The sequence below is a fragment of the Erythrolamprus reginae genome, chromosome 5 (assembly GCF_031021105.1).
Source record: "Erythrolamprus reginae isolate rEryReg1 chromosome 5, rEryReg1.hap1, whole genome shotgun sequence".
In the NCBI taxonomy this organism is placed as follows: Eukaryota; Metazoa; Chordata; class Lepidosauria; order Squamata; family Dipsadidae; genus Erythrolamprus; species Erythrolamprus reginae.
In genome coordinates, this window is record NC_091954.1 from 80,604,329 (window position 1) to 80,629,585 (window position 25,257).

The 25,257-nt window shown below is 37.3% G+C and overlaps 1 long non-coding RNA gene across 1 annotated transcript in view; it reads right to left on the bottom strand.

Annotated features, from left to right (window-relative positions):
- The window catches only part of LOC139168485 (uncharacterized), an 83,880-nt gene extending 59,045 nt beyond the window's left edge, over positions 1-24,835 (bottom strand). Inside the window, exons 1-2 of the long non-coding RNA XR_011559301.1 lie at positions 24,717-24,835; positions 7,411-7,475 (exon numbers count right to left, since the gene is read on the bottom strand). This is a non-coding gene — a long non-coding RNA (uncharacterized lncRNA). The remainder of the gene's footprint in view (positions 1-7,410; positions 7,476-24,716) is intronic.
- Positions 24,836-25,257: the final 422 nt, after the last annotated feature.

A 25,257-nucleotide genomic window follows, 5' to 3' on the forward strand; every position in this document is an offset into this window, starting at 1 on the left:
TCTCATCCAGCAGTTTCATACAGATATTAAACAGCAGGGGGGGAGAGGACCGACCCCTGATGGACCCCACAAGGAAAAGGCCTAGGAATTGGCCTCTGACACCCTGCTAACACCAACTGTGACTGACCAGAGAGGTAGGAGGTGAACCATTATAAAACTGTGTCCCCCACTCCTAACCCCTCCACTCAGCGCAGAAGGATACTATGGTCGATGGTATCAAAAGCTACTGAGAGGTCAAGAAGCACCAGGATAGAGGATAAACCCCTATCCCGAGCCTGCCAGAGATCATCCATCAGTGCGACCAAAGCTGTTTACATTCTATAGCTGGGTCTGAATCCTGAATGTTGAGGGTGCAGATATCCATTTTTTAGCACCTTTCAGTTGAAACAAGACTTAGAAACAATAACCAGGGTTAGAAAAACAAGACAAAACAAAAGCTTTAAACAAATCTTGTGTCAATTCACATACTAATCCTCAATAGGTTTTTCCTAGCAATAGCATCTATCAATCAATCAACCAAAATTTTATTACAATTTTGTTGTTAGGAAAAATCAAATGATATAAGCAGAAAGACTAAATAATTTACACAGAAATAAATATTTGTTGATATATTGATTTAATTATATTTTCAGGCCATGATTCTAAATGGCATGCAATTTTTTAAAAAGCAGTAATTAAAGCAATAAAAATTAGTTGACCCAAAATATTATCTGCTAAAATGTTGGAAACAAAATTAAACAGCTAAAAGTGCACACTAGTGGAAAATTGTCCTTACTATTTTTGGAGAAAGAAGACTGATAAAGAGTTTTCCAGAATTAGATTGACCCAAGCCTCACGCAAGAAAAGTCAGATTTAATCAAAAATTCAGAACTCTTAATTAGCCCATAATTATTTCATTCACCTAAATCTAGTGAGCAACCTAGCTCCTATATTTCAAACAAACTTAAAAGAGCCTGCATAAACAATAAGATCAAGAATTTGTGTCCCCTTGTTCTTGTATTCACTTTCCTATTAAAGGTCACATGGCCGGCAAGCCACTCCTACCCATTAAATATTAGACATATTTACTAAACGTGGTTAATCACAACTAAAATTTATATTTCAGCCTCCCTTCCTTTTCATTATCAGCAAAAATATGTTAGATAGATAGATAGATAGATAGATAGATAGATAGATAGATAGATAGATAGATAGATAGATAGATACATACATACATACATACATACATACATACATACATACATACATACACACAGGTGTAGGCAGCAGGCCGGATGGGGTGGAACGCAGTTCCACTGATGGAAATGAAGATGCGTGCGTAGCTCCAGCTGATCGGCGGCTGTCACTTTCTGGATTACTAGTCTCAGCTTGGCTCTCCTTTTTTTTCTTGCTGCTGCTGCTGCACCTGCGCTCCTTGCTTTTTTCCTCTTTCCTCCATCCTGGCCTCAGACGAGCTTCCCGCTCTCCTGCCCGGCTCCCCTCCAGCCTCACACAGCCACTTCCCACCTGAGGTGAAAGCAGAAGGTGTGGGTGGAAGTGGCGCTGGCAGCATTTATGCTTCTGGCAGCACCCGGTTTGCCTAGCTACCCAGCCTGAGGTGGGGGGGGGCACCCAGGAAGGAGAGTGTGGGAAACGCAAAGCAAATTGTCACCCCAGTGAGCAACAATGGTAAGGTTGTAAGTCGAATGATGATGAATTCACTTGAATGATGATGATCGTTCAAGCCACTCCCACCCGGTCATAGAAACATAGAAATCTGACGGCAGAAAAAGACCTCATGGTCCATCTAGTCTGCCCTTATACTATATTCTGTATTTTAACTTAGGATGGATATATGTTTATCCCAGGCATGTTTAAATTCTGTTACTGTGGATTTATCTACCACGTCTGCTGGAAGTTTGTTCCAAGGATCTACTACTCTTTCAGTAAAATAATATTTTCTCATGTTGCTTTTGATCTTTCCCCCAACTAACTTCAGATTGTGTCCCCTTGTTCTTGTGTTCACTTTCCTATTAAAGGTCACATGGCCGGCAAGCCACTCCTACCCAGTCACATGACCATTAAGCCACACTCACAAAATAAACCACACTCACAGTGTGGCAGTAAAAATTTTGACTGCCCATTACTATACACACACACATTTCAGCCAAAACATTAGCTACTGCTAGTGAAAGGATTTTGACACATAAAATCTATTTAATCCATCAATGTTGCTGCTATAACAGCATTCTTCAAACTACTAGCCTCTTTTGTGGGAAATGCAACTCCATTGAAAACAGGCTTATACCACCATTCAAGACACTACTACTGTCCACTGAACTGTCAACATATCTGATAAAACAACAATGCCGCCACCTTGCTGTGAATATGGCAAATTCAGGATCTGAAGGTCTATATAGAGTTTTATATATTTACAATTTTATAAATCAGTGTGTGAATGAATTTTAGTATGTCAGTAGGATTAGTATTCTGCCATTTGTATTGGGCAGTGATATTTTTCAAAAAAGATTTAGGTTTTTTTTTAAAAAAAACTCCCTTTGATCTATAATATAATTAAAAGTAAAATACAAGAGATTAAACAACAAAGTCCCACCTGCTTAACTATATATTTGACTGATTTGTATCTGCATCGGTTAGAACTTATTTGTAGTTCCTGTAAACATCTTCTTCGGGGTCTGAAAACAATACCTAAAATAACATGTTTGGCTCCTTAGGAAAAATTTTAAATCCTCCAGCTTTCACAAGTATCTGCCATGAATTATCTTAGAAAGAAGATTAAATAATATAAATCCTTCATTATGAAAATGGGCAGTTACATCAGCCAGTTTCCAGCCAGAGGGGGAAAAAATATCCAATGGTATTAGTAGTAACATTAAAAGGATTCCATTTATGTGAGATATTTAATGATTAAAGAATTTTCCCCCCAAGACAAAGTCTTATGAATGTATTGCATGGCTCATAGCTTGGTGAAGACTGGCTCCTTTAGGAATAAGTACACATCTTTTCATAAATTCAGATATCTTCAGTCCAGGTAAATATACTTACAAAGAATCCATGTACAGTGAAATATTTTTAAAGAAGATATTTTGTCCAGCAGAAACACAGTAAGCAATATGATTTGGTGGGAAGTAATGTGCTGATTGTGTGGATTGTTAATGTTGCATAATGGGATGAGCTCCCATTACTTGTCCCAGCTTCTGCTAATCTATCAGTTTGAAAGCATATGAAAAATGCAAGTAGAAAAATAGGGACCAACTTTGGGATGGTAACATACTACTGTATATGAATTCACAATTTTGGTGTTAGGTGTATCTTACAGGTTCAAAAGTCTTCTTTAATAAGAATTCCCTTTTTCTTTAATTTTATCCAATTTGATTTGATTTGATTTGATTTAGTTTGATTTGATTTGAATGCCGCCCCTCTCCGAAGACTCGGGGTGGCTCACAACAATAATAAAACAGTGTAACATTGAAACAAATCTAATATTGAAATAAAAATATATAAAAACCCCAGCAGTTAAAACCATACAACACATACATACCAAACATAAAATATGAAAGCCTGGGGGAGATGTCTCAATTCCCCCATGCCTGACGATATAGGTGAGTCTTGAGTAATTTGCGAAAGACCATAATACTTCTGGTAAGAAGATTTCAAGGAGAAAAATTTCTTTAGGAAAAAAATGACTTAATGACTGTTTATGTTTGTCTGGATTTCAACTTCCCAATAAGTAAGTCCTGGAAGAAGGATGATATTTTTACTGTTTTTGTTCTAAAATAGGCAAAAAATTCTATTAATTTGGTTTTTATGCCCATTCTGAATTTAACCTAAGATTTAGGTTAAATTCAGATTAAAAGCTAGTTAAAGGGTTAGGTTTAGGTTAAGGCTAGTATTGTAGCTGATAATTTTACAAAATAAAGTTTGTGGAGAATTTAACATGCACTGCAACATTTTCCTGTAGCACAATAACATTGATAGCATTGGCAAATAAAGCCTGAGAATTAACAGCCCATCCAGCTTGATGCTGGAAAGAAAATGTGTAAATAGTGTCCAAATCTCATTGTTGAGAAAATACTTTAGTTCATAATTTGACTCTACAGTGTAAAATCACCAAAGAGGAAAGCATGGAGTTGGCCTTGAGGAAGAAGATTTTTGCTAGTTATGCGGTAATTGCTGACAGGATTATTGAGCTGAGCTTCATGTGCCAAGGAAGAAAGAGTAGAAATGAGTAGAATTTACTGCCAAATTGGGGGTTCAATAGCACAGAAAGTGTGGGAATTAAATACTATTATTTCAACTGTCCGTGATCTAAGTTAGCTTTTGTAGGGTCCTGGTTTCAAAAGGCATGATCACAACAGATAAACCTTATATTTAAAAAAAAATGCTTTCGAGAACTGGTCGATATACAAAATTTGCCATCTCTAAGTAGAACAATTAGCTTGTTTTAAAGGATGTAATGACATGAATAAAAATATGGAAAATCTGGCTTTTCTTTATTCAGCTATTGGAAATACTTTGTTTCAGGCCAATTCTGTCTAAAGTTTAGACCACAAAGCCTCTGTTTTTTTGGCATTAGTCTAGTTTGCATAAATAACCCATAGAACTGAAGCCAGCGGGAAAATAAACAATGGCAATCAATTTGTTTCAACACAACCCATAAACAAGATAGTGAAAAAATATGTAATGCCTTCAAATCTGAACTAAATTAATAGTGTTTTTTTTAAAAAAAATGCAATTTAAAACAGAGCAATGATCTGTAATGCATCTGCATTATGAAATGATACTTTTGTACTGGTTTCAGCTTGAAAAGCATATAATACATATTCAAGTTCAAAACCTGTATTGCAGTCATTGCCCCTTTGTATATTTTATGCCGTTTCATATCAAAGGTTATATATACAAAAAAAATTATGAATAACTAAAATTAAATGAAGATCAAAAACACATAAATAAAATGTAAATAAGGTGGATTAAAGAATAATCTAAGTAAAGTCAATTGGGGATTTAAAAATAAATTTTCAACAATAAAATACTATTAATAGTATTAATAACTAGGTCATGCTAAGAAATATACAAGTGTTCAGTTTGGAGATTTGCTATCACACTAAGATATTGAAATGATATTCAATCGAGTAATAATAAATACATTGTTGAATTTTATGATGGACTACAAAAATATTAGAAAATAAAAATAAAGGACAAACACAATGTGTTATAGTAATAAAGTCAAAACAATATGCAACCAACAGCCAACCAAACACTTTAGTATGTTTGCCAATGTCCAGTCCCAGCCAAGAAACTTGACTGCTGCCAAGAAAGAATTGGCAACTTTACACATAATATATGGTTCCTTATCTGAGAAAGGGAAGACAAAATGATATTGACGGTTGCTATGATATTGTGGGTAATATAGCACAACATGTTGGACAGTAGCAGTAACACCAACCTGCGAGGTCAGGTTCTTTTAAATGCTTTACTAAATCTGCCAGTAAGAGTCGTAGAGGTTAAGACATCAAGTCTAGTCCTAAAAAGGCTCTTTGTTGGGCAGGACAAAGAAATTAGATATGTATTTAATTCCCACTTTATATAAAGTATGCAGGTTCTAACATGAGCTGAATTGTTGTTAACTAGATATCCAATATCTAAAAGTCTTTCTGTAATAATTCTCCTACGTGGAAAATATTTCAAGAGAATCAATTGTTTGAGTGGTATCCTGTAGGTTTTCCTAATATTCCCTGCTGTCATGAAGACTGAAATGGGCCAGCCAGAACTAATGGAATCAATGCTGATCAAAGGAAATGCCATTTAAGCCAATCAGTGAGTATTAATAATCGTGCTCTTACTTCCATTTTTCTTGCCCTGATTCCATTCTAAGAAACATATTAATTAAACAGCTAAGAGCTTGAAACAGTAATGAAAAAAACCCCTCTGTACAACCTTAAAAGATTTTTAATGAGTAACGGAGACTGAAATGGAGTGTTTGAACTATTGGTTTTGTGAGAAAGACTTTCCATTCAATTATATATATCCCCTGCTCTTCAGTGTTGCTTATATACATTATGTGCCTTTCAGTGCTGTTTGTATACATTGCCTGTCTAGATAAATCTCATAATAATTGCTGTACAAGGCAACATGATCATTGTCCATCTTATATCCTGGAATAGTACTTCTAAATATTTACAGCTTTTAATCTGCTTGATTTCCTTTCAATAAACTAATTAAATAGATTGGATTTTCTATAAAAATACTCCCCTCAGTTTCAGTTTTCTGTCTCTTGATTAGTTCGTAGAAGATAATTTTGGCAAGAATGGGTAAAGATTTTTTTAAAAATTGTCTGAATTCTACCTACTAGTATTAGTAAATTAATATCTGCTTCACCATCTTAAGAAGAAATAGGATATCCACTTTTGGAATTTTAGGAAAATGGAAACTCGGATGGATTGTTGCTAGAAAGTATAAGCAGAGGTTAAATAAGGTTAGCTCCAAAATATGGCTCTATATGATTCTCCTTGAAATCAGGATAAAAGTATAAAAAGCACGCCATAAAGAAAACACAGGATAATCATTACATTATAACCAATTGTTGTGGTTAGCTCTGGCCCAGCTCCTGCTCCGAGGACTGTGGATGTGGGGAATACATCCACATGCTGCAGGCCTGTTTTGCCCCCCCCCCCCCCGGTGGAATCTGATGATGAAGGCTCCTCTGACCAAGAAGACATGAATGACAGGTAGGAGGAGAGTGTGACAGACAGCTCTGAAGGAGATCAATTATCTAGCTCCTCCTTGGATTCAGAACAAGAGTTAATGATACAGCCACGCATGCGGAGAGTGATTCATAGGCAACAACAACTGAGAGATTATTATCAAAGAAAATGAGGCCACCTGTAGTTGGGTGGGGCTGTGGTAATTAGTGAGGCTGCTATAAATAGCAGCCTGTGCATTTGGCCATTGTGGAGGATTATCTGATCGTTGTGTTTCGTGACCGCTTTACTGACTTTGACCTTTTGAAACTAAACCAGAGCAAAGTGTGTTTCACTTTGTGAAAGAAGAAGGACTGTGAATTGCCTCACAGCTGCAAGCTAAGTATCACAGAACTGATAAGGGACTTGTACAAATTACCAGTTTGTTTGGAGACGAGTGCTCTTTGTTATACCAAAAGAGGGCTTAGGTTAAGTGAATTGTCATTATAAATAACATTGTTTTGAATTTTCAAACGTGTGTGTGTCTGAAATTTGTACCTGTGAATTTTTGGGAGGAGTCTACCAGAGAGCCCGACAGAACACCAATGGATTTTTAACTCAATGTAAAACTTTAAAACATCAATACTTTATCTGTTAAGCAGGCAGACATTAATATATTTGGCAAAACTGATATTCAGTCTCTGAATGTGTTCAGATAACTTTCTCTTACCCTAATTTCTCTCTTTTATCTTCAGAAAGGTATTTGAGTCATCTTGAGAAGTGCGGCATAGAAATCTAATAAATAAATTTGGGGTGAGTATATTCATAATATCCTCCAAAATGGTAGCAATTGTAATACAAAATGTATTTTAATACATTGATGAGTGTTTTTGTTTTAGCATTTTAATATTGACAACAATGAAAGTTGCAGTTTGTCCAGAAACGGAATGCATAGAGATTGTAGTAATAAAATATTAATAACTATCCCAACTAAAGAATTTCTATTTTCTTTAAATGAATTGAAGATATTTTAAACAGAAATTAAACAGCCAATGATGGTATGACATAATTTAAAACACTGTAGAACAATGCTACCTTGTTCTCAAACTGGGAAGAAGTTTGTTTATGTTGCATATGCAACATCTGCTAATTCCTGCTAAGCATTTGCAAGCTAAGTGATGTTTAGACATGCAATGACTTGTATAGATATACCTACAGTAGGTGCAGCATGCAAAACAGTCTTATTACCAAAACCCAGTTTCAAGGAACAATTCTGTATTTAAGGTTAAAATGTGATGTATAAGAAATATATAAGGAACATACTATGTTCCTTTAGTTAGGAGGTGAAGTTAAGAGAGAAGGATCTAACAACAACCAAAGGAAACTTTACATTTACAGTATGTGCTATATTTATTATCCAATTCAATTGTCCTAAAACATAACAGTGAAGCATAAACACTAACCAATCATACTATCTTAAGCCATATTAATTTAAATAGTAATAGCACTTAGACTTACTGTATTTTCCGGTGTATAAGACGCACCTTTTTCCTCCCTAAAAGAGGCTGATAATTAGGGTGTGGCTTATACTCTGCCACTTATACCTTTAAAGCAATCATCTCTGGCTCTATGGCAGTAAGAATTCTGACTGAAGGAATGAAGGGAGGTTTTACTTTGAACAAAAAAAGGGTTGTTATTTCACGTTATTTTAATTTGTCTTTCAGAAGAGCAATATTTGACATTGGGGAAGTCAATCAGTCAAAGTTATCTGAAAACTGCATAGGAGCTACATGCAGAGTTATGCTTAGTTTAACTTTCAAAGCTTGTTATTGGCACAGGAAACTGACATGAAGAAATATATTCTTCTCTATGAGTTGTCCAGAATAATAAATCATATGATAGGTAGAGCAAGGTTTCTATTCATATTAAAATGGAATTATGTGACATTTGTAGGGGTGTAAATGAAATATATAGTGACACTTTATTGGTATAGTCGCACTGCTATTGTCCCCCATATGTATTTCAGATTTCCAACTGAAATATAGGCTTTCTGAATCCTTCAGAGCTCTTTGAAATCTTAATCATATCTTCATTCTGTGATAATCCTAGTTATTATTAAATCATTTATTATTAAATAATTATTAATGTTAAGGATTTTATCACATTTGTTTGTTTATATATTTATTATATCAATTTATATAGCTGCCCATCTCACAGCTGTGACTCTGAATGGTAGAGATAAGGTTAAAATCCAACCAAACAGAGATAAGAAAAAAGAAAAAGCAGTGGTGGTTGAAAACAAATCCAGATTCAAGCTTAAAAAAATAGGTGCCCAGCTCACATAATGTCAGATCCCAAAATTGAATAACTACCACACAACTAATAAACCATACTGGTTTTCCGGGAATTTTGAATTCAATGGCTGAGTTTATAATAAATCCATCTGATATTTTAGGACAACATATCATTTCAATATAACTTACACCATGCTGGGTTTTTCTTCCTGCTATTGATTTGTTTTATTTAAAAGGAAGTGGTTTCTGATGTTCTCTTTCATGGCTGGCTCAGAATAACGGTGTCTCTTTGTTAATTGTTATAAATCTGTTCTGCTTTGGTAGATAGTTTATTGACAGCTTAATTTTTAAATTGTGTTCTTTACTGTAGGAGAGTTAGTAATAACAGGGATGAGCCAATGTTCTTTTCTTATTGCACATTTTAAATATTTGAAATGGGATTAAATTGAGATTTGGGTGGTTTGAAACCAATAAGGGTTTATGGCCACTGGGGCGTCCCAAGGTCATGTAATTGTCAGCTTCCAATAAGGAGACTCAATAGAGAAGCCAGCAGTAAAATTATGAGTTGTGATCATGTGATGCTTCATTTACAAACCTGCATTGCTTAGCAATGGAGCTTCGAGTTTAATGGTTAAGTGAGATTGTCTGAATTGATTTAAAACTAGTTGCAATTTGGATTTCTTTATTGAGAGTGGAACTAAAACTATCATACAAAATGATGCTTGAAATGGTTTTTGTTTTTTAATAAAAGATTCAAAACATTATGTAGCTTATTTTTTTGTTTTAAAAGTCTAATTAAGAAATTTAGCAAACATATACAAAAGTACAAACAATACATTTAAGAAACACACCGAAAAAAATAACAATAACAAAAAGAAAGGGAAAAAAGACAAAAGAAAGAAAAAAAGACAAAAGTAGAGGTGTCAACATGTATATATACAATCTGAAGGCGCTTCTCACCTCATAGAAGAAATCACCCTTCTCCCTCTAATACTTCAAAGTTTCCCCTCTCTACTGGTTCTTGTCCCTTGAAAGGAGCTTGCCTAAAATGGCCACGATTGTACAAAAGACTGGGCAAACCAGACGGAGTTTAAGACAGCTTAAAATATAGTAGGAACTGTAGCTTAACATGTCCATTTAGCACTAAAAGAGGATAAAAAAGAAGAAATAATGTAATTGGAATAAAAGTAGCCTACTGGTTTGATAATTTTCTCCTTTTGTTTTAACATCTCCCCCACCCAACACACACAATAACATGTACCCTGCTCTTATTACAGTGAACCCTCGATCATCGCGAGGGTTCCGTTCCAGGACCCCACGCGATGATCGATTTTTAGCGAAGTAGCGGTGCGGAAGTAAAAACACCATCTGCGCTTGCGCAGATGGTGTTTTTGCTTCTACTGCCGCCCGCCCTTCGCCCGCCCACCCCGTTGCTCGCACAACGGCTTCCCTGGGTGCCCGCTCGCTTGGGAACATCCCAGCTTCGCTCCCAGCTGGGGAGCGGATCTAGGGAGTCCCCCACCGCGCGCGGCGTTGCTGGGGAAAGCGCGCGCGCTTGGGAACATCCCAGCTTCGCTCCCAGCTGGGGAGCGGATCTAGGGAGTCCCCCACCGCGCGCGCGTTGCTGGGGAAAGCGCGCGCGCTTGGGAACATCCCAGCTTCGCTCCCAGCTGGGGAGCGGATCTAGGGAGTCCCCCACCGCGCGCGCGTTGCGAAGCTGGGATGTTCCCAAGCGCGCGCGCTTTCCCCAGCAACGCGCGCGCGGTGGGGACTCCCTAGATCCGCTCCCCAGCTGGGAGCGAAGCTGGGATGTTCCCAAGCGCGCGCGCTTTCCCCAGCAACGCGCGCGCGGTGGGGGACTCCCTAGATCCGCTCCCCAGCTGGGGAGCGGAGCTAGGCTGCCCCAAGCTCGCGCGCGCCGCCCGCCCGCCCACGCTGTTGCCGGCTCCGCTTCCCAGCTGGGAAGCGGAGCTAGGGTGCCCCAAGCTCTCGCTCCAGCCCACCGCCGCTGGGGTCTTACGGGGCAAGAGGGGGAAGACCCAGGGAAGCCTCTGCCCGGCGGGGAAACTCCACCATCTACGCATGCGTGGAAGGGCACGCATGCGTAGATGGTGGAGTTTACTTCCGGGTTGCAAACTAGCGAAATAGCCCTTTCGCGATCCTTGAGGACGCGAAACTCGAGGGTTCACTGTATTACTTTTTGTCCATACACTATGGTTAGTATTATGGATCATTTCTTTTCCAAAGACCTCATTTCTATATTTCTAGAACGGCTGAAATAAAAGGAAGTAATAATGATGCATCAGTAAATTAGAATGGTATCCTTTATTGGAAAAGACCTTTGTTACTGAGTAGCAGCATGGTTTTCAAAATATATTAGGGAATTATAATTAGCACGAGTTTAGCATAATCTTTTCTGGTGTTTGAAACATCAACTCTCAGTATGGGTATGTGAATTAATATGGAGAAGTTCATTTTGGGGTCAGTGCAATTGTAAGATAATGCTGTACAAAGTCAAATTAATTTAGAATAATCTGTAGAAAGATCAGTTACCATTTCGCTGAGAATGTGTAAATTCTCAAAATTGATGGGCCTGCAGAGCAAAGATGTCAGGCCCAAAATAAACATCTGCTGTTCCAAAACTGCTGTAGAAATAATAGATTGGAAATAGGAATCTATTTTAGCTCAGCATGAATCCTCCAAACCAATGTTTTGCAAAGTTCCTATTTTCCACTGTAACTATGTTTGATATTTTTTTGTCAATATAATATTTTATTCCAAAGTTTAGAATACTGGAACATTTCCCAAACTAAGCATGGCTGGTGCTAGTAATCCTCTTTATCCTCTCACATCCATGTTTATGTCAATAAAGTATCCAACATTTTGTAGCTAAAATTTGTGCATAGATATCATTGTCTAATTCTAAAATATAGAGTCTTCGGAGAGGGGCAGCATACAAATCTAATAAATAATAATAATAATAATAATAATAATAATAATAATAATAATAATAATAATAATAAATCATACTGGAAAGCATTCCAAATGCAATTGAATAATTGAATGATGCCTATTTATTTTTTCAATTGTGAAAAAGTGGTCAGTCATCTTATATTCATTCATACAGTATCTGGGTAATTTAAAATTTAAAATGATGGAATTTAAATTTAAAATGATGAATTTAAAATGAATTTAAATTTAAAATGACGGAACTACTGATTCCAACTACTGGTTTAATTCATAAATTCACATTAAAACATATCTGACTAATAAATAACCTGAATTTCCTTGAACACATCCAGGAAAAAATGATCTGGAAATTTTTCCCTCTGTGTAATTTGTTGTATTATAATAATAATTAATAATAATAATAATTTATTGGATTTGTATGCCGCCCCTCTCCGTAGACTTGGGGCTGCTAACTATGGCTGATGCTAAGATTTGCTTTTGTAACATCCCACTGGAGTTTGCCTACCTGAAAGCTAAATCCATTATTCCACATATTAGTCTTGGTCCTCTTTTATGTAATGTTTTAGATCAGTAGCTTATGATACCTCTTCAATCTTCTCTACTCTAAGCATTCTCAGATCTTTAAATTTCTCTGTACAGAATTTCATTTCTGATTTCTGGGTCATACTTATAGATATTTTTGAAGTTGATTCCTGTTTTTATGAATCTGTTTCAAGTGGGTAAAGTACTCAAGATGGATTTAGACCAAAGTAGAGTGGGACACAGTGAAGGAATGTCTATATTTCTGCTAATGCAGAAATAAATGTAGGCTAATATTGTTCCTTCCTTCCTTCCTTCCTTCCTTCCTTCCTTCCTTCCTCCTCTTCCCCCTCTCTCTATCTCTCTCCCTCCCCTCTCTTTCTTTCTTTTTTGTACTTATTACATCCCATTATTTCCAAAACCAGATTGAAGCATAGTCTTAAAGAAGCTACAGTTTAAGGTGATAAAATGCTGTTCAATCAGGCCAGAAATATATTAACAAGGGAGATCAGAGGAGCAAAAAGGAACTACACTGAAAAGCTAACGAATCAATTCTCAACAAATGAACCAGCAAACATGTGGAAAACTCTCAAAAACATCACCTGTTACAGCAAACCACCTTCCCAAGCTGAAGGAGATCAGCAACTGGCAGATGACCTGAATGTGTTCTACTGCAGGTTTGAAAATAAATCACAACCACCTATCTGCACAACCTCCATCCCAGACACACCAACAACAGCCAAAGCTTCTACAACTGAACCCATCCCATTGGGTTTACAACCCCTAGTGATCACAGAAAAGGAAGTGAAAGATCTATTTCACAGACAGAAGCCTGGAAAAGCACCAGGCCCAGACAAGAGAACTCCTTCTTGCTTAAATGTCTGTGCTGACCAATTGGCCCCCATCTTCACCCAAATCTTCAACAAATCACTAGAGTTGTGCTATGTTCCTTCCTGCTTCAAACACCCTACTATCATCCCAGTGCCGAAGAAGGCCTCCATCAAGGAACTGAATAATTGCAGAACAGTTGCTCTAACACCTGTAGTTATGAAAACCTTTGAAAGGCTAGTGATGTTTCACTTGAAAACCATCACAGATCCACTGTAAGACCCCCTGCAATTTGCATACCAAGCAAATAGATCGACAGATGATGCTGTTAATACGGCTCTACACTACATCCTTCAACATCTTGAATCTCCAATGACCTACGCTAGGGTCCTCTTTGTAGACGTCAGTTCAGCATTCAACACCATCATACCGGACATTCTCTGAACCAAACTAAATCAGCTAGCAGTACCTGAAAACACTTGTAAGTGGATCACAAGCTTCCTAAGAGACAGGAAGAAGAAGGATAAGCTAGGAAAAAATCACATCAGATACATGTATAATTAGCATAGGGCCATCCAAAGGCAGTGTCCTCTTACCACCTCTTCTCTCTATACACTAATGACTGCATCTCAAACGATCCATCTGTTAAACTACTGAAGCTTGCCGATGATACAACAGCGATCAGACTCATTCGAGACAATGATGAATCCATATACAGATGAGAGGTTGAACAACTATCCTTGTGGTGTGACCGGAACAACCTAGAACTGAACACACTCAAAACCGTACAAATGGTGGTAGACTTTAGGAGAAACCCTTCCACCTCTCACAATGCTAGACAACACAGTATCAACAATAGGAACCTTCAAATTTCTAGGTTTTAGCATATCTCAAGACCTAAAATGGTCACCTAACATCAAAAACATCATCAAAAAAGGACAATAAAGAATGTTCTTTCTGTGCCAACTCAGGATACTCAAACTGCCCAAGAAGCTGCTGATACAGTTCTACAGAAGAATCATTGAGTCTGTCATCTGCACTTCTATAACTGTCTGGTTTGGTTCTGTAACCTAACAAGACTGACAGAGACTTCAGAGGATAATCAGAACTGCAGAAAAATCAATTGCTGCCAACTTGCCTTCCATTGAGGACCTGTATACTGCACGAGTCAAAAAGAGGGCGGTGAAAATATTTACTGACCCCTCACATTCTGGACACAAATGGCTTCAACTCCTGCCCTCAAAACGTCACTACAGAGCACTGCGTCGTAAAAAGCTAGTAATGAGGGATGGTTCCGGGCCATCGAGATGAACCTGAAAGAGTAACCAGTGGTCTCGTAGAAGGCACTGTAGGAGGAGTTACAATACATGGACGTGAAAAGTGGAGTGCCATGCTTTATGCTGAAGGATAGAGGATTTCTTGGGAGGGACTACATCATGGGACACCAGTTGGAACAGGATATTCATGACAAGTCACGTACCCAGACGTGCCGTGCATGGAACGACCAAGAATATGAGGCAGATAGGTAGGTGTGCTGGTTGGACCAGAATGTCTAGACAACTAGAAATAAGAACAGTTCATTCCCAAATGCCATCACTCTACTAAACAAATAATTCCCTCAACACTGTCAGGCTTTTACTAAATCTGCACTTCTATTTCTACTAGTTTGTTCTCACAATTCCTATCATCCTTTTCCTCCCACTTAGGACTGTATGACTGTAACTTGTTGATTGTATCCTATGATTTTAATTAATATTGATTTTTTTCTTCATTGCTTATTTGACCCCTATGACAATCATTAAGTGTTGTACCACATGATTCTTGACAAATGTATCTTTTTCTTTTATGTACGCTGAGAGCATATGCACCAAGACAAATTCCTTGTGTGTCCAATCACACTTGGCCAATAAAATTCTATTCTATTCTATTCTATTTAGGACCTCATAGATTGTAACTATCTTTCAAAATTTTATATTCTTTTTAAAAATTTGTTACAGATTTACTACAGTTTAATATATGAAAGTATCCATAAATCACCTCTTCCTTTATATATCACATAAGCCCCATTAATTGATTTAAGATATGCTTTGTTTCTTCATGCATTAAAGTCTTCTGTTGGAAGGGGGGTGTTCTCACCATCACAGGCTTTTTATGCATCTTGTTGATATTTTTAACCTTAATACTGTTAGCACTTGCGAAATAGAGCCTCTACTACATTCCATAACATAAGGATTTACCTGGCCTAAATCTGTCCCCAAAAGTCATTCTTTTATCTTCTCTTTCAACATTAAAAAATGTTGAACAGTATAGGGTTAATTAATAAATATGAATTAGCACATTTTAAGCTACAATTCAAACCAACTCTTCATCAGGCTTTCATATTACTCAGTTCAATCACATATATTCTGTTCAATCCTACAGATTGATAGTAATAGTTACAGATAAAACAAAGTGAAATAATGGTAGACATGGGTTTCTAGTTTTCTGTTGTCTAGTCTCCTTATGCCAATGTGAGGAATAGGAGTCTATTGTCTGTTTCCTTTTCACATGTTAATTTTATCCCAGGGAATAGGTTATTGAGTAGGTGGTGGGTTTTTTTCAATTGGGGAGCATTCGATGATGATGAAGGCATCATTATTTATTTATTTATTTATTTATTTGATTTTTATGCCGCCCTTCTCCTTAGACTCAGGGCGGCTTACAACATGTTAGCAATAGCACTTTTCTAACAGAGCCAGCATATTGCCCCCACAATCCGGGTCCTCATTTTACCCACCTCGGAAGGATGGAAGGCTGAGTCAACCTTGAGCCGGTGATGAGATTTGAACTGCTGACCTTCAGATCTACAAGTCAGCTTCAGTGGCCTGCAGTACAGCACTCTACCTGCTGCGCCACCTCGGCTCATTAATGGACCATGCCCGTATTTTGGTTGAATGGTGAGTAGAACTATGGATTTGAGTCATTGCATGACTGAGTTTATTTTCTCTCATTAACTAGACTTATGTATCCAATATCATACCAACAGCTGCACAGGACCTCATCCAGCAGAAGAGATACTACAAACAATTGTTGGCACACAGGAAAAGGAAGCCATGGGAAACAACTGGACATGACTGTTTCGAGCAGTCAAACCCAATATCTGTGAATATTTGGGAATAATCCTTCACTCTGCCAACAGTAGTAAACATCATAGGGACTACATTTATAAAAGTGCTCAGATAAGCTCAGCCAAAGCATAAACTGATTTAGGTTTTGATTCAGTAGAAGGAATATACAATGAACAAACTTTATCGTATGTTTATACACATTGTAGATAACTGCAGGGAAAGCTTATGCAAAGGAATACAAGAGAAAATTAAAACCCAGTCGTTGGAAATCAATTCATCTTGACTCTGTTTGGTGTAAGAGAACAAAAGAAACTTTCAAAATGCTGTTATTATGCAATAAAAGTTGTATATTATATGTTACACAATAAAGCAGAATGTTTGAGATCCTCCCAATATTTATTTCCTGAATTACCTCAAAGGGCTCTCTCTCTCTCTCTCTCTCCAATTTTATTTTCTCCTAATTTTATTCTGACTTAAGTCCATAAGACTTTGATTCAAAATTGACTACTGCAGCTTCAGTAGTTTTCCATTTCTCATGTGCTTGTCTTTCAACATAGTTTCTCCTAACTGTTCTGTCTGGGTCACTCCAGAAGCTATGACCAACCCAAAAAGATAAGCCAGACACACCGGTTGAATCCAAACACAGTTTTATAATGGTAAAGAGAAAAGAAGGCAACAGAAAATGTCCTTACAGGTCAGGAAAGCACTGGAACTCCAAAAGAAACATGACAGCAATTGTTCATACAGAAAAACAGGATCCTTAATGCCAAACGAGGCTGTTTAGCTAACAGACACAAACCTCCCACCGGTCTTCAAGACTGCTGGGCCACGAGCTAAGAACAAAAACGCTGAGAGAAAATGCAGATAACACCAACTCCACTTTGATAACACTCCACGCTGCTGAAAGGGTTCACATGCCTTATAAACCCTTCCCTGCTAATGAGGACCACACCCAACCCCCAGGTGCTCCTCATTCAGTGCTGATAATATCTACGCAGTTGAGTTCTCCTTTGATCTCTGCGTCTCTGTCGCATACTAATGATAGCTTGTGCTTCGTCATCCAGGGACTCCAAGGAATCCAAGAATCCAAGCTACTTGCTTGAGATAGCCCTTCCCCAGGGCTCCCAGGCCTTGCTTCATCGTCACTTTCTTGACTGCTGTCTCCACTGTCTGGCTGCAAAGAACTCTCCCCTCCGCTCTCAGACTCCCCCGGGCATGGAGCCAGCAGAGATGCAGCTGGTCTTTGATCTGGCTCAGGCTGAACCACAACACTAACTATGGATGTTTTTGAAAAAATATCAGAATCAGGTTCATATGTGTATAGTAATGAATCACTAATTTGATGCTCAATATAAATGAGCAGTTACTTAATACTGTTGGTTCCTGCTCTATGGAATTTATCCAACAATATCACAGTGCGCACTGCGCATTTATAAAAGTCAAAAAATATTGCACTGGGAAATCAGTCGTACTTCTATAACCTTTGTTTTATCTCTTCCAATAAAATAGAACTATGACAGATAAGTAAACCAATGAGAAAACAACCAGATTGATAACAATTCTCTTGAATAACCTATTCCAAAATTGGAAAATATTATTTCAATTTTGTATTCATATTCACACCTGTGAATTCATAAAAACTAAATGAGCATCTAAATCATGCTTAATCACTTGTTTTCATCCTGGTATTTTGAAGGTAGATAATTATGTTGAAAAATAAAATCACTTGTTCACAGATAAAAAGCACATTATCCCACATCCTCCAACAGAGTGGATGAATACAAATATTTCAGAGGAGTTAAAACATCTCCTGAGCAAAACAAAAGATCTATCTTGGAAATTAAACTCCCTGGAACTCGAAAGCTATAGACTGATGACAAACAATGTCTATAATACCCAGATTGATGGGCACATGGTGTTGGTAAAGATATGCTCCCTAGAAGAGAACACAAAAACAATGTGACAGCTATAAAGGTTTTGTGCTTTGAAATATTTCAGAAAGATCCTATTTCTCTTGAGTGATACTTTCAGTTTTTCTACTGGTGACCTCTGGGAAGCTTGCTCCTTATGAGCTGCAATGGTGTCTATCAAAATGACATATACTTTGTTCTGTGAGTCAAATGACACACTTGTGGATAAACTTGTAGAAAAACACACAGAAAAAGCCTTGCCAATCTTTGGTAAATGTTTTGGAGCAGAGCATATATCAATATATTGTATTATTAATACTTGATCCATGTTACGTAACATACAACATTGAAAAATACACAATTTTTACTTGTTTAAATAATTTACAGGGTGCGTTCCAAAGGTAATGCAATTGAATTTCCCACGCCACTCCTATTGGTTAGAGTGGGATCGAAGCACTTGAAGTAGGTGGGGGGGATGCTAAGCTTTGCCACGAAACCAGTCTCAGTGCTCTCCAAGCTGTGGAAGTGGCAGGACGTTAGTTATTGTAAACGTCTGCGCACCGACCATGTCATGAAAAAAATGGAATCGGAAATTTCAAGTGAACTTTTGCAACATATAGAAATTGAACCTGATTATTTGGATAATGTCATCACTAGTGATGAAACCTGGATTTTTGAATACGACCCAGAAACAAAACGCTAAAGCTCTGAGTGGCGCACTGACCAGTCCCCCAAGTCCAAAAAGGCAAGAATGAGCAAATCAAAAGTGAAAACAATGATCATTGTCTTTTTCGACAGTAAAGGAGTGGTTCATAAGGAGTTTGATCCTCAGGAATAGACAGTTAATGCTGCCTACTATGTGGATGTGCTGGAAAGACTTTGAAAAAGGGTCATCAAGATGAGAAAAGACATCTCAACTACATGGCAACTCCATCATGACAATGTGCCTCGCCACAACGTGCTACGACTCCATGAGTTCCTAGCCAAACACCAGGTGCCAACGCTGTCCCACCCCCTATCATCATTCCTATCACCCATTTCTCCCACTTATTACCCTATGACTGTAACTTGTTGCTTGTATCCTAAGATTTTTTTATTAATATTGATTTTTTCCTTCCTTATTTGATCCCTATGACAATCATTAAATGTTGTACCATATGATTCTTGACAAATGTATCTTTTTCATTTATGTACACTGAGAGCATATACCCCAAGACAAATTCCTTATGTGTCCAATCACACTTGGCCAATAAAATTATTCTATTCTATTCTATTCTATTCCATTCCATTCCATTCTATTCTGGACCTCATAGATTGTAACTGTCTTTCAAAATTATATATTCTTTTTTAAAATTTGTTACAGATTTAATACAATTTAATATATGGGCAGCAGGAAGCAGGGAGAAGACAAATTCCTTGTGTGTCCAATCACACGTGGCCAATAAAGATTTCTTTCTATCTATCTGTTCCCTGTTTGATGCAGCTATTTACTTGTGCAAGGATTCAGAAATGCCGTAAGAACTTAGTTTTAACAGAAGCTTGTCATGCACAACAGAATAAAAGGCTTTGCAAAGTCTATGTAGAATGCATCTATTGCTTTACCCTGGTCAAGTTGAGAGGTCCAAATGTTTTTGCAATGTATGAGTTGCAGATTACATTTTGTTAGTTTTCTGTTTGTGACTTTTACTTTTTGAAACAAGTGTTTGAAGAAGGTCATGACAGAATTTGCCTAATGTAAATACAGTACTGGAAGAATTTGTATAAAGTAGGTTTACTGATTACATTACAATTTACAACACACATCTTTACTAATACAGTGCAGACTTTTTTGTTTTTACAAATTCTGATATATAACTAGTCAATTTTATCTTGATAATTTTTTTCTTCATTTGTTAAACTAGATTCAAATGAAGGGATTCATTAAAATCATCCAGACTCACCACACCACTGGTCTTGATAAGCTTACCCAGTGCTTGCTATTAAGTTTCTCAGAAAATTTATATTTCCAAAGAGCAGTTATGTTTGACACACTTTTCTAGAGAAATACAAAATGTTTTGACCTTCAAATGTTCATATTTTGAAAGAGCAGTTTAGACTGTTCTGAGCATGAAAGAAAATGTATACCGGTACTTTAAGAGTTTTGTTTTGAGGTTGGAGGAGTACAAAATTGACCATTTTGAATGGTGCTGTTCTTAGTATTCTGACTGTTCTCAGCACTGCAATTGCCCGTTGTTCTGCCAGTAGCCACTGAATGGCTTCTTTTTAAAAAAAATTCCAAACCTTCCCAGTACAGCAGCATGAACTAGTCATGTCCCTGCTGCTAATGGGGTGAGGTGAGAGTAAAGTGTTTATATGAAAGAAGTATTTAAGCACAGGGCCAGATAGAAGAAGATTGCTTGTGGCTGGATGCCTGTCAGTCTGCCTAATAAATTACTGATGTGAAACTTAGCATTTATGAGTGTGGATGAGTGAATTGCATGTATGTATTCCTTGATTTATTTCATAAGCAGGCCACCACTGTAAAAAGCCTTTGTTTTGCTTTACTTTGCATAGACATGTTGCTAATATTATTGAGCTTGTGCAAATTAAAATGTATCAATACAAGGTTGGTTTGGTTTGATTGATTTGTTAAGGTTTGAGATAAACTCTCTTGTTTCCAGTTGATTTTCAAGCAAACTTCCACAAATACATGTCTGCTATTCCACTAGGAAATAACATGTCAATAGATGACACATATATTTTGGGTGGATGTTACTCATGCATAAATAGTGGCAGAAGTGGGTTCAGAAAGAACTAGGCATGTAAATAAAGTGTAGTTTTACTGTCTTTTAATATAATAAAGTATTATATGAATGTTTTAATAGAAAATTTTAATTAAAATGCACATTTTTTTTAAAAAAAGTCAATCAATAGTGATATTTTAAAAAATGAATACAGGAATTTAAATTTGAAAAGAGAAGGTTGCTGTTCACACACAAATGTTGGTTAGTAGCTGAGTAATCCAACCCCAGAGAGATTCACTCAAAATGAGTGTAGATTCATTTTGTTGTGCATGTTGTACAACATGCTAGAATTCACTTCCTAATCTTGCTACCCTTCAATTATTTAATTCTTTTTTAAAATAAAGAATAACAATACACTGCTTTTGAACTAAGATGTTGTGCAGTATTTCTGAACACTGAGGGCATACTCCTGCACAGATATCTCCAAGAAATTATATTCTAATGGAATACCAAGTCTTCCACCTCTGAATACATGAATTTACAAATTATCTTAGATATTCTGTTAAAATATTCAAACAACATGACAAGCTGGACCTTTAGCAACAACAACACAGTAACAGTCACCCTTATTATTGTGGGTCATCACATAGTCAGTCATTATAGTCAGTATTAGTAATAGTAGTAGTAGTAATATTAGTGTTGTGGTTAGCTCTGGCCCAGCTCCTGCCCCAAGGGATGTGCAGGTGGATGTGGGGGAGACATCCACATGCTGCAGGCCTGTTTTGCTCGCTATGGAATCTGACGATGAAGCCTCCTCTGACCAACGCAGCATGAGTGACAGGGAAGAAGGAGTTTGGCAGACAGTCCAGGAGGAGATCAATAATCTGTATCATCTTTGGATTCTGAACAAGAATTAATGACACATCCACGCATGAGTAGAGTGATGCATAGGAGACAACAACTAAAGGATTATTACAAGAAAAAATGAGGCCACCTGTGGTTGGATAGGGCTCCAGTAATTAGGGCTGCTGCTATAAATAGCAGCATGTGGGTTTGGCCATTGTGAAAGAGTATCTGATAGCAGTTCGTCAGGAATCCTGGGTTGCTGGTTTCTGGACTTTGCTTGCTGATTTTTCACGCCTTTGAAAACAAAGCAGAGCAACGTGTGTGTGTCTCACTTCGTTGGAAGAAGAAGGGGTGTGAAGTTTCTTCACAGCTGCTAGATAAGTACTGTGTGTGTCTGAAATTTGTACCCTTGAATTTTCGGGAGGCTCCTACCAGAGAGCCCGGCAGAACAATTAGTAATAGTATTCATAATAATTTCTTGCATTATTATGTATCAGCAGTAGTTATTGATAATATAGTATCATCAATAGAAATTTGTAGTTGATTTGTAGTTGATTATTTTGAAAAACAATATTGGAAACCAAGGAAAATAACAAGCAACTATAAGATTGCCAAGATTAGAGCAGGAATGAGAAACAGAGCGACAGAAAAATAAATGTGAAGAAACTAATAAGTATGAACAATCATCAAGCAGATAATAATAGAGATCATTAAGAATATACAAATGCTGTTTTGATTTTTACATTTGCATGAGAAAGCCATCCATAAAAAAAGAAAACAGCTTTGATAATGTATTGCAGTGTATGTGATATTCTGCAGGGATCACTTCAAGAAAATGATAACATCTGGCTCTGCACACGAACTCTTTGTGCTTCCCATGATTGGAGGGGAAGAGAACACTGTGAACTAATATACCATACAACAAACATAGAGCAAGAAACTGTCTAACTGATTGATCTCACAATTAGTACAATTGGCCACACCAGTTAATGCAAATTCAACATAACAAAAATAGGGTCCTTTGCCTTTCTAATTTATTTGCTTCTAGTTTAAATTTTCCAGGGTGAAAAATATATTGTGTACACCTTTCTTATATGTATGAAGATACTAGCAGTGATGAAAAAATGGTTAGGTTCATATTTTATTGCAAACTACTTTGCACTTAGCAAACTAACTGGTGAATCAGAAGGCAATTGTCCTGTCATTTTCACAGTTCTCAACATACTCAAATGCAATTCTCATCAGGTTTTTATCAGTGAAACCTCTACAAAATATGCAAAATGGGGAACTTGCTTGTGAACATGTCTATGTGTTACTTTACAAATATATATTAAATAAAATTGCTTGTAAAATATGGATGTTGAGGATCCTTCCTACAAGCAATGTATGTTATAGAACATTGTTTTAGAAATACAGTGATACCTTGTCTTACAAACTTAATTGGTTCAGGGATGAGGTTCTTAAGGTGAAACGTTTGTAAGTGTTTCCCATAGGAATCAATGGAAAAGCGATTAATGCGTGCAAGCCCAAAATTCACTCCTTTTGCCAGCCGAAGTGCCCATTTTTGCACTGCGGAGATTTCCCTGAGGCTCCCCACCATGGGAAACCCCACCTCCGGACTTCTGTATTTTTGCGATGCTGCAGGGGAATCCCAGCATCGCAAAAACAAGCGCTTCGCTGGCAACGGAAGTCCGGAGGTGGGGTTTCCCAGCGAAGAGAGCATCAGTGAAATCGCAGCATCGCAAAAACACTAAAGTCCTCGAAACCCCACCTCCAGACCTCTGTTTTTGCGATGTTGCGATTTCACTGAGGCTCCCCTTGCTGGGAAACCCCACCTCCGGACTTCCATTGCCAGCGAAGTGCCCGTTTTTGTGCTGCTGGGATTCCCCTGCTGGGATTCCCTTGCAGCATCACAAAAACATGGAAGTCCGGAGGTGGGGTTTCCCATGGAGGGGAGCCTAAGGGGAATCCCAGCAGCGCAAAAACGGGCACTTCGCTTGCAATGGAAGTCCGGAGGCAGGGCATCCCAGCGGCAGCGGTGGGTTTGTAAGGTGAAAATAGTTTGTAAGAAGAGGCAAAAAAATCTTAAACCCCGGGTTTGTATCTCGAAAAGTTTGTATGATGAGGCATTTCCAAGATGAGGTATCGCTGTATTATATTTTAGATGAATGCTATATTTTCATTGTTTTGTTTTCAATAGAAAAAAAGAGAAATGGGCAATAAGAAAAATGCTATGGAAACATTCAGATTGATTGATCCATTTCTAAATGCATGTACAAATTTTTCCATATTTTTGGGGAGGAGGAAAATTTCTCTCTTAGAAATTTCATTCCTTTTAAAAGTGAATGCTTTTTAATATTATTACTATTTGTGCAACACTATCCAACTCTTTATATGATTATTTTACTTTGAAGTTTCAATGCTATATAGGATTTTGTAGACTATGATTTGTTCTGTATTGTGGAAATAAGCTTCTAGTTTAATTATTGTAAGAACAAATGTCAATACGTAGAGCAAATGTATTATTGGGATTTTTTACAGCAGCTTTATATTGTTTTCTCAAATATTCCAGCTTCCTGCATCCCCGATTAATACGATCTGCTGCTTTGAAAATTAGCCTCATATCTAATTAGTTATCCACCATTACATCAGAAATAGATGGAGGAATCAGATAGGTGGCTGGCTGTAGTTCTGGGTATCAACCACATTTTATTCTTGCCTCCATTCACATTGCTGTATAATTGGTAATTTTAACTCAGCCCACCCAGAAGCATATTTCAATAGTCTTCAGCAACCACAGTTATTGTAACACTTTGCAACCAGGCAAATCCATAATTACCTTTGGGTCATCCTGGCAGTTTAGAGTCGTAATTTTCAGGGGAGAAAATGTTCCATATATTTGTGCAGTGACCCTCATCTCTGAATATTAGAGTGTAAATATAATGCACATTTTATTGTAAAGCTTCAGATGTTTTCCCTGACCAGCTACTTCAAAGCTAGCTATATTCACCAGACACTTTTCCATACAAAACGAAAACATGAGCTGCTGCACTCTGGACTCTGGCGGATAAAATAAACAGAATATACAGCTTGGAATAAGATAAACTAAAGCTGCTAACACTTCACTTTGGCATGATCTGGGGTGACTAGAATCTGTTCTGATATAAAAGTAAATATGTTTATAAATATTTGAGGGGTGGGGGCAGCACGAGATAAATGTTTTCAATTTTATTTTTGTATAAATGATGTCCACTATTTATTTTTACAAAAATGTGGTAATCATTTTGTTAATTCTATACTTTTCAGTGCAGACTGCTTTGATAATTATAATGTTCCTTTTTGAAGCTGTTATAAAATAACAAAGGCTAATATAACCACAA